General features: G+C 40.5%; 1 protein-coding gene across 1 annotated transcript in view; it reads left to right on the top strand.

Moving 5' to 3' along the window:
* Window positions 1-11,688, top strand: part of LOC308697127 (uncharacterized protein) — a 377,069-nt gene that overhangs the window by 155,864 nt on the left and 209,517 nt on the right. The gene's annotated exons all lie outside the window — the stretch shown is intronic.

Below are 11,688 nucleotides of genomic sequence, written 5' to 3'. Positions count from 1 at the left end.
TCGATAAGATTTAAAATGTTTTTAAAAGAAGTCTCTTTTGCTCAAAGCTGCATTGATTTGATAAAAAAACAGTACTATTCAAGTCAAGTCAAGTTTATTTGTATAGCGCTTTTCACAATACAGATTGTATCAAAGCAGCTTCACAGTATTAAATTAAAATAATACAACAAAGTTTGTTTCAAGAGGAATTTATTGATTGATAAAATTAAATTAAATATCCCCAAAATATCCCCAACTGAGCAAGCCAAAGGCAACAGTGGCAAGGAACCGAAAAACTCCAAGTGACCTAATGGTGTCCTAAAACTCCATCAGGTGACCTAATGGAGAAAAAAAAACCTTGGGAGAACCCAGGCTCAGTCGGGGGCCAGTTCTCCTCTGGCATTTATGAGCTAGAGGCCGGATTGTAGTTTGAACTGTAGGATTATATGAATGCCTGACTGAAGAGATGCGACTTTAATCTAGCTTTAAACTGCAGTATCAGGAAGACTATTCCAGAGTTTTGGAGCCAAATGTGAAAATGCTCTCCCTCCTTTGGTGGTTCTGGATATCCTAGGTATGACCAAAAGCCTTGAATTTAGTGATCTTAAAGAGCGCGAGGGATTATAGGGCGATAGAAGATCCGTTAAATACACTGGAGCTAAGCTGTTTAGGGCTTTATAAGTCAGTAGCAATACCTTGTAATTAATACGGAACTTTATAGGTAACCAATGCAGTGATGATAAAATCGGTGTTATATGATCATATTTTCTTGATCTAGTAAGAACTCTAGCGGCGGCATTCTGGACTAACTGTAGCTTGTTTATTGAGGATGCAGGACAACCGGCTAATAAAGCATTTCAGTAATCTAGTCTCGAGGTCATGAATGCATGAACTAACTTTTCTGCATCAGAAACTGATAGCATATTACGTAGCTTAGCAATGTTTCTAAGGTGGAAAAAGGCTGTTTTTGTAACATATGAAATATGATTTTCAAAAGACAGGTTGCAATCGAGTATACAACCCAGTCTCACAGCAGTTCGTGACATAGTCACGAAATTTTGTAGGCCCTGTTTCACAGACTGGGTTTAGATTAAGCCAGGATTAGACCTTAGTTCAATTAGGACATGTGAGTAGCTTTTATAAACATGCCTTAGAAACATTAATGCTGTGAATCTTGAGACAAAACAATGACACTGATGTATTTTAAGATATGCTTTCAGTTAAAACAGCTCAAACATGTATTTTAGTCTGAGACTAGATTAAGCATCGTCTGTGAAACCAGGGGTGAATGTTTAAGTGTTCTGGTTAAACTTTCAGAATAATGTGTTACTGCATGAGTGTAAAACTGTTTCAGCTCTCTCTGGTACAAAACAAATCATTCAGTGAAACAAAGCTTCAAAAATAGTTGCTGACCTTATAAACCAGAACACTTTAGCATGACTCTAAGCACGTTTATGATCAGTAACGTGAGGTAGTGATGTTTCACATGACACTGAAGCTTCGAAGCGTGTATCGAGTATGAGGAGCGCGGATTGTTTTCAGAGAAACTGATCAACGGAAAACGAAGCCTCACTTTCTTTCCAGTCTCGGGAATGTTCACTTTGTGTGTTGGAGTGTTTGAACACAGACCTCTACTCTACAGGTTTCTGGAAGTTTAAGTCCATTAAAAAAAAAACAAATGTATTTTTTATAAATACGCCTATAGCCTATGTTACATGATCATATAATCTGCCATTTAAACAGCATAGAAATCATAAAATAATTAAACCATTTGCTTGCATCAAGCAAATGTTGGTATTTTTATAATCAGTTGGCTATCAATATAGTTGTTACATTTAATTTATTGGCACACTTTAATATGTGAATTATATTATCTGAAAACTGAACATTTAGCGTAGTCATGCTTTAATTTGTACTTAATAGATTCAACGGCGCACTCTTGTTTATGGCTGCTATACATTTGAGCTGCCACAAGATGCCGCTGTTTTCGACACTCTTGATGCTTTGAATCTTTTCCTGGAACAATCAGAGGAAAGCCTCGGTGCTTCCTGAGGCTTCATCTGCCCATCCCTAACCTGAGGTAATAAGAGGATTACTAGTAAAACGGGTCCATCAAACATTTCTTCTGTCTGTTGTGTGGTTCCACAAACTGCTGTATGATGTGTGGAAGTTTATTTCTGAACAAGATCGCTGATGATTTCAGTCTGATTGTGTCTGAATCTGAGATGCAGTAAGATGTAAAATATTTAAACATCCCCTTCATATATCATTGTATATTAACATAGTAAAAAACATAGTAACATATTACATTAAAAAATAGTCAAAATATTTAATTCATACAAAAATACACCAACAAAAATGTTTCTTACAAAAGTGGTTTAATTTATTGAGTTTTTCACAATACATGCATATTTACAAATAATGCAGATTCCCTATTATGCAGACAAAAACAACAGTGGAAAGGTCTATAGATGATGATGAAGACACTTAAGGAGAAGCTAAGGCTCTTCCAAAGGCCATATTAAACATACATATTTAAAAACAATATTTTACAATTCATGCATATGTGCATACACTGTCTTTTACTACAGCAGTTCATTCCCACTTAGATTCATTGCATCAAACCACTATGTGCAAAGATGTGTTCAAATCCTCATTTCCTAGCATTTTTTTAAATTCCCAGGGAAAGCAAGAATTGATAAGAATGTAAAAAAAATGTGTACCTTGAAATTCAATGCAAGTCGCTTTGGATAAAAGCGTCTGCCAAATGCATAAATGTAAAGGTAAATTAATTTCATGTACATCATGATACATTTAATTATTTAATTATTCAGTTATAAATCATGTTTCTTCCTGGTTCACATGTCACAACATGAGCTAAAGAGTGAATATAACTTGATCTCAGTAACACATGTAATGTTTAAGTGTTCTGGTTAAACTTTCAGAAGTCCGCATGTGTTTCTGTTGTCTTTAAAAACTAAAGGAGGAAGTCCATCACTAATGTGACGTAAGACATGAAGCTTACACTGACATTTTGAAGAAGGGAACATCAGTGATAAAAGGAGAGAAGTTTATCTTACATTTACATTTAGTCATTTAGCAGACGCCTTTCTCCAAAGCGACTTACAAATTAAAATTTCTTGATGCCGGATCATTCAGAGCAAGAGAGGATTCAGTTCAGTTTATAAAGAGAAGAACCTTATAATCTCCTGTAGAGATCAGTTTGTTGTAGTCGTCTTTTGGACTATTTGATAATAATGACACATACACACGGAGATCACGTCTAGCTCGCTTTACTTCTCTTCTTGGAAAACTCCCGGATCATACCAACTATACAGACTGTATGGGGGTGACCTGGTAAGTACCATTCACTGCCTATACTACATCCCCCTTCTTAAGCTTTTAACAAAGTATTACTTTGATATAAAGCAAAACAGTATGCTGTAAATATAACCAGTGTATCAAATAAACATTTGCTACGAACAAGCAATAATAACACTAAATCTAGCATACTTAAGTAAGCACATAATCTTTAAACCATGCTGGGTGTTTAATGATGCGTCCAACTCTTGTGCATTCTGGACGTCTCTCGCTCCTTTTCTCTTCTTGAGAAGACTCAACTGGACCAGGCTTTGGAACAGTGTTATTGCACAAGTCATTGTCGGTGTACACAGAACAATCAGGTTGTGAGTCTTGTTTGATTGACCTGTCAGGCCTGAGGTGACGTCTGTTTCTGCGGTAGACTGTACCTGTTGCTGTGACTACATCATATGAACGTGGTTCATCACGGATGCTGACAACCTTAGCAGGTTTCCATTTGTTTTTGATTCTCATATGTACTCTATCTCCTCCTTTCAAAGGTGACAATGGTGATGCTGTTTTGTCATACCATTTCTTTTGTCGTGATTGGAGATGCTGCAGTGTTTCTCGGATGTTTTTGGGTGTAGACGGTTGAAGAACAGATTGACTGGTAGGTAAGGTTGATCGTAAGACTCTACCCATGAGAATCTGGGCTGGCGAGTATTTGAGACCAGTGATAGGAGTGTTGCGGAGTGTTAATAAAGCCAGGTGTGGATCAGTGCCAGACTGAGCAGCTGCTTTCAGCATAGCTTTGACAGTCTTTACAGCTCGCTCTGCCATGCCATTGGATTGAGGGAAATTTGGGCTGGAGTGTATGATGTTGAAACCCCAGTCCTTGGCAAATCTAGCCATTTCAGCACTGGCAAAGGGTACATGATCTGCAATCAAGAGTTCAGGCACTCCATGTCTTGCAAACACGGCTTTGAATTGTGCTATCAGTGTACCTGACGTTTTGTCCAACAACTTTAGGACCTCTGGGAATTTGGAAAAGTAGTCCACGATCAGAAGAAATGAACGTCCTTGAAAGTCAAAAATGTCAGCGGCGATTTTCTGCCACGGTGCATTTGGAACTGGATGTGACATTAATGGTTCCTTTTGATTTTCAGGTCGACTCTCTTGACAGTGAGCACAGGTTTCTACCATCTGACGTACAGCTTCAGTAAGTCCTGGCCAGTAAAAGCATGATCTGGCATGTGCTAGAGACCGCTGTATACCCTGATGTGCCGCATGAAGTCGTTTCAGCACTTCTGGTCGCAATGCACGAGGGATGATTATGCGATCATCTTTCATGAGTAGCTCAGCATCTATGCTAATAGTATGTCTGACTGACCAGTAAGCTTGAGCTGCCAGTGGAACATTTTTCTTTCTGTCCGGCCATCCATGCTCATGTAGCTGCCGTATCAGGTTAAGTTCAGGATCTGACTGTGTGGCTTGTTGGATTTTGTGCATGATGTTACCACAAAGTGATTCTTCCTCCATTGCGTAGATAACTTTCTCTTCACTCAGGTCAACACTCTCTTTTGAATCAGACTGAATGTATGCTCTGGACAGCGTGTCTGCTATGTGCATCTGGTTGCCTGGAGTGTAGACAATGTGAATGTCATACCTTTGAAGCTGGAGCAGCATTCTTTGAAGACGTGCTGGTGCTGCGCCTATGGGTTTGGAGAATATCGCCTCAAGTGGTTTGTGATCCGATTGAACTCTAACAGGCACACCATAAACATGCTGGTGGAATTTTCTCAGAGCGAACACTATGGCTAGTAACTCCTTTTCTATCTGGGCATAGTTCTTTTCAGCCGCAGATAGTGCTCTTGAAGCATATGCAATTGGTTGCTGTTTCTGCATTAGAACTGCGCCCAAGCCATCTTTTGAGGCATCAGCCTGCACTTCTATCGGCTTCTTTGGGTCAAAATGTCCAAGAACTGGTGCAGATGCTATGGCTGTTCTGAGTTTTTCGAGTGCTAACTGCTGTTCAGGATGCCATTGCCAGTCTGTGTCTTTCCTTAGCAAGAGTCTGAGTGGTGCAGTGAGTGTAGCTTCGTTGGGTATGTATTGTGACAGATAGCGTGTCATTCCCAGCAAACGTTGAAGAGCTTTTCTGTCAGAGGGAGGAGGAAATTGCAATATCGCTGCAACCTTGGACTCATCAGGCTTCACTCCCTCAGCAGTGATAACATGGCCTAGGTAAGTAACCTCATTGACCATATACTGCAATTTGTCTATGTTGAATTTCACATTCAGACTCACCGCTCTGTTCATCACTTTCTCCAGGATGACGTCATGCTCTGTTTTGGTGGATGCTGCTATGATCATGTCATCTGCTACCATGAAAACACCTTCAATATCCCCAAAGCTTTCTGTGTTCAAACGTTGAAACACCTCACTCGCTGATTTTATGCCAAAAGGCATGCGATGAAAACGGTACCTGCCCCATGGTGTGTTGAAAGCACATAGATCTGCTGACTCCTCATCTAATTGAACCTGCCAGTAGCCGTCTTTCTCATCAAGGATGGTGAACAACTTTTTGCCGGCTAACTTACTCCGTATGTCCTCCAGGGTTGGAATGTTGTAGTGCTGGCGGAGTATGGCTCTGTTTAAGTCTCTGGGGTCCAAACAGACTCTCAGTGTGCCGTTTTTCTTTTCCGTAATGCATAGACTGCTGACCCATGCTGTCGGCTTAGATACTTTGCTTATGACGCCTCTTTTTTCCAGCTCATCCAGTGTCTCTCTGAGTCGGTCATGTACTGCATACGGTATCTTCCTGCAGCCGTGTATTACCGGTGGAACAGAAGGATCAGTGTGAATGTGATGCAATCCTGGAAACTGGCCCAAACCTTGAAACACTGAAGCATAGCGGTTAAGAAGCTCAGCTTTTGTGGCAGGTGCTGTTGGAGTTAGAGCATCAACTCTTCTTATGAGGTCTAATTGCACACACGCCTGTCTCCCCAGTAGGGCTGTATTTGATGCTGTAGTCACGAAGAACATCATGTCAGTTGTTTTATTTTTAGACTGCACTTGGAGTTTAACAACACCATCTGGTTTGATGCGGGTGCCTCCATATGACACTAGCACTGTGTTTGTCTTTTTGATGTTCACAGGAACCTGAAGCTGTTCAATGATTTTCATTGGGATGACGTTTGCTTCAGCCCCCGTGTCAAGCTTGAAGTTGACAACTGTGCCTGCCATATTCAGATCTGCGTGCCAGCCAGTTTCTGACGTGTTTGAGTAAACTACAGTACCCACAAACAGTGTGTCTATCCCCGATATCTCAGTATCTGTGTCGAGCGCATCCATCTTGGCTCTTGATCTGCAAACGAGTGCAAAATGGTTCTTTTTGCCACATTTTTTACACACTTCATTGTAGGCGGGACATTGCCTGGGCATGTGAATGCGTCCGCATTTACCACAATTTTTTGAGTGTTCTCTCGTTGGCGGTGTCATTTGTTTGTGCACTGCTGGTTTGTTTGATCGCCATTTAGGCTGCTGGCCTTTTTTAGTGACGGCGTGCACAAATTGTGTGTCTGGCGATGCTGCCATTGCTGTAACTTGTGCCCTCGTGACTTCTTTAGCTCTACACATGTCGATGGCTTTTGAAAGTGTCAAATCAGATACAGACAGCAATCGTTCACGGAGGCCAAAGTCTGTTATACTGAACACTATTTTGTCTCGTATCATGAGATCTTCGGTTTCTCCGAATTCACATGTGCGTGCTTTGTTTCTTAACTCCGTGAGGAATTTATCTATGCCTGCTTGCTCGGAGAATGTGTGGGCCCAGAACTGATGTCGTTCAAAGACTGTATTCTTTCGCGGAGCACAGTATTTTCGCAGTGCTGCGAGGACCTCTGATAATTTTTTATCACGTGCGTCTGCATATTCGATGTCCAGCGAGTTATAAATATCTAGCGCCTCTTCTCCTAAACAGTGCAACAGTACAGCGATTTGTCTCGTCTCCGATTTATCCCCTAGAGCTGAGGCAGTAAGATACAGATTAAATCTTTGTTCCCACTTACGCCAATTTTCAGCCAAGTTCCCCGTCAGAGACAAAGGTGGCGGCGGATGAAGCATTTCCATCTCGACCGTCGCTTTAGCACGTGGGGCTCGTTCGGATGTCCGGCCGCGCTGCTGTTCGTCACTGCTCACTCGCGCCTCGGTGATCTTCAGTCACTGCGTGATGTGCGCGGTGTTGTTTAGTAGGGTATTTCGACTTCTGACACCATGTTGTAGTCGTCTTTTGGACTATTTGATAATAATGACACATACACACGGAGATCACGTCTAGCTCGCTTTACTTCTCTTCTTGGAAAACTCCCGGATCATACCAACTATACAGACTGTATGGGGGTGACCTGGTAAGTACCATTCACTGCCTATACTACAAGTTAAAGGCAACAGCGGCAAGGAGAAATCTCTCTAAAGATGATTAATTTATTAATATTAAGATGATTAATATTGGAAAAACACCTCGGCAAGAACATAGACTCAACATTAGACGCACTTTTCCTTCTGTACAGAGAGTCAGACAGAAACAAATTACAGGAAAATCGAACAATTTGCAATATGAGTGACTCAATAATGTGAGATTCCACATCAAAACAACAATTCTGATATTATTGTAGATGATAAGTAATAATTTGATGCATTTATATAGCGCTTTTCTCTGCACTCACATCGCTTTCCACAGAAGGGGGGGAATCTCCTCAAACACCACCAACACCATTACAACACACACACACACACACACACACACACACACACACACACACACACACACACGCACACACACACACACACACACACACACAGTATGCTGACAGAATCCTCTGTAGATCTGTTGATCTGACGGTGAATTACAACTAACCAGTGTCGTCACCAGATGTTCTGGACTACTGTCCGATGTCTTGCATTGGGACATCCTGGTAGTGATCATGATCAGTGTTTCGGTGCTAATCTTAGGGTTCCCTAAAGACAACATATATAATCACAGGCAGAGCCAGCGGAGGCAGCAGAAGACACAAACACAGTCACTACAGCAGAAAGGAGGAAGAGAACACAGTTTTTTTTTAAACTCTCTGCTTAAAGATTTTGTAAAGCTCTCAATGTCTCTCCTGTTTTACTTACCTTTAGATTCTGTAGAGAATATCAGAGGTTACTCACAGTTTCACATGTGCTGCTCAGATCATGATGAATAAACCTCAGCTGTCCAAAAATAATATCTCTCCTCATCCACTGATCTTCTCTCACCTGTGACTGAGACTGTGATCAAGGTTTCTCCTTCATAATCCAGAACTCTGTATGTTCCAGTGTCAGTGACTGTAAACTCATTAATGATCAGAGTCTCGTCACTGATGGTCAGTGGATCACCGTTGACCCCGTGACCACATTTTAACATATCAAATGTTGTAAACATGTTTATTAATAGATGGACTCAGGGCTCTCAAGTTTTGAAGACAGGCAAGAGAGAGGGAGGGAGAGAGAGAGAGAGAGAGAGAGAGAGAGAGAGAGAGAGAGAGAGAGAGAGAGAGAGAGAGAGAGAGAGAGAGAGAGAGAGAGAGAGAGAGAGAGAGAGAGAGAGAGAGAGAGGAGAGAGAGAGAGAGAGAGAGAGAGAGAGAGAGAGAGAGAGAGAGAGAGAGAGAGAGAGAGAGAGAGAGAGAGAGAGAGAGAGAGAGAGAGAGAGAGAGAGAGAGAAGAGAGAGAGAGAGAGAGAGAGAGAGAGAGAGAGAGAGAGAGAGAGAGAGAGAGAGAGAGAGAGAGAGAGAGAGAGAGAGAGAGAGAGAGAGAGAGAGAGAACTCGTGAACGGCAGAAGTCGTGGAGATACATTAGGAAGATTCACTTCCTGCTCCAGATTAGGATCCAGTGTGGTTGATTATTCAATAACAGATATTGATCAAAGTTTTATTAATGCCTTCACAGTCAGACCTCAGCTCCCGATGTCCGATCACTGCCAAACTGTGCTTTATCTGAAAGCCCCGTGTCAAATAACCAAACCTGCTCCACCTGAATCTGAAAAACTGATTCCTCTGAAACATAAACTTAAGTGGAATCAATCCAACTCAGAACAATACAAAGAAAATATGAACAATCCGACTATATTAAAAATGCTAGATGACTTTATGTCCACTGAGATATTAATGGAATAAATTTAGCAACAAAAACAGATCCTCTGCTCTCTCTCTGTCCACATCAGTGGTGGACGAAGTACACATACCATGTACTTGAGTTAAAGTAAAGATACTCAAGGTAAAATATTACTCAAGTAAAAGTAGAAGTGCTGCCTTTCAACATTCACTTGAGTAAAAGTACAAAAGTATTTGCCTTCAAATATACTTAAGTATCCAAGTACTATGATTTTTTTATTGCTATAATGTCCTATTATAATTTTTGTCACAATACTCTTGCTTAACTCAGTCTACGTGAAGACTCTGCCACTCTTGGCACATCAATCTATTAATAAAATGACATTAATTAGTCATATATATATGTATGTATATTTGAATTGAATACATTTTTTGTGTGTTTAATTTTGGACGGAAGGGGACTGATCCCATAAGGTATAATACATTTACAGTATTTACTGTACATATTTTTCACAAGTGTCTATGGTCATAATTATAAACATCCTAATGTTATGATACATTCACATAAACCTGCACAATGCCATTGAATATATATATATATACACACTACATTATGGGAGCAGCCAATTTCCCTACAAAATTAAACACCAAAACCTATTAATGCAGTGTTTCTGCAAGTAATTTTAGTGTCAAGGTAATAAGCAATGTTCATTATGCGTCAGTATTTACCGATAATTGCTGCAATAATAGCTGCTGCTCTCTGCCCCGCTTAAAATTATTGGCAACACAAATTGTTTGTAACTATTGAGAGCTACACGAATCACGTGACCGCACGGCGGTGAGATCACAGTAGGCTTGTTCGACTTGAAACGGCACACTGCACAGACCAATCGGTGAATGACATTAAAATACCGCAAGAGCGATTAGAGAGTAGACGGCTCTATACTTTGATGTCATAAACTGATCGGTCTGTGCAGCGCCGGTTCAAGTCGAACAAGCCGTGTGTGTCGCAACCTCTTATATACTGTCTATGGTCGCAACTCTCATATTTAACGGCTCTGGTTCGCGCTTAGTAGATACCACCAAGGCAAGTTCAAAACAAAGCGCGCACGTTGTAGGCTACTGTGATAGGTGGCTCGTTTGACCAGTTAAGATTTTATCCACTCATAAATAAAAAAGAACGACTGATTTTGAAAATGTAGTAGAGTAAAAAGTAAGATAGGCCTATTTGACTTTGAAATGTAGTGGAGTTAAAGTAAAAGTCTTCCCAAATTTAAATACTTCTGTAAAGTACAGATACGCAAAAAAGCTACTTAAGTACAGTAACGAATTACATTTACTTCGTTACTGTCCACCACTGGTTAACATGGGTACTGAAAAAAATACGCACCGCATACGCACTGCAAACGGGGTATGTGTGAAATGGGCGCAATCAGACAAACGGCAACATCTCTTACCACTGCTCCATCTGTTTTCCTGAAGCCAAAATACATCCACACCCAGGGCTGGACTGGGACAAAAAATCGGCCCGGGCATTTTGGCCCAGACCGGCCCACTATATGATCATAAACACCACCCATCTTTGCACGCCCTTAATTATATGCATACCAACTCCTATTCATTAAAACCACTAATGCCATGTAATGAGTGAGTATAGGAACGAGTGAGAGTTTACAGATGAAAAAAGGAAAAAATGTGACATTTATTAATACAGTCGAACTATACTCCACAGTGGTGAATCCTAAAACAAGCTATAAGCGGCTCTGGCATAGCAATACAAGTGTTTCTTACAGGATTTTTTGTTAAAACTGTGGTGGGTGGACCTTGGTTCTTCTAGGGGGGTTCGGGGGCATGCCCCCCCGTGAGAAAATTTTGTGCATTTTAATGTTAAATTCATCAATCTGGTGCACTTTGAGAGTTCAAAATTAAAAGCTCCAACCCATATTCAGTGTCCAAATTAAACAAAGAAAAATTCAAACCTCTTTTAGTTACAGTGTCTATTTACATTACACCTACTATATAATAGTTATAATATTAATCCAATGACAGTAATAGCCATATTTTGTAAAACAAATGCACTAAAAAATAAAGGACACTTTCATAATTAGTTTTGTAACAATTTCTATACTTGAAAGAGATAAGCACATGATCTTTTATTTTGACGCAAACTGCATCAAGCTTTTATTTTGGCGGAAAACATGGCTTACAAACGCCTGTCATTACATTTCTAGTGAATTGCGGTAATCGTCAACTATGCAGATGTGGAAATAATC

Source organism: Scardinius erythrophthalmus, assembly GCF_964197995.2.
Source record: "Scardinius erythrophthalmus genome assembly, chromosome: 10".
NCBI lineage: Eukaryota > Metazoa > Chordata > Actinopteri > Cypriniformes > Leuciscidae > Scardinius > Scardinius erythrophthalmus.
This window is presented reverse-complemented; position numbering and strand designations above follow the sequence as displayed.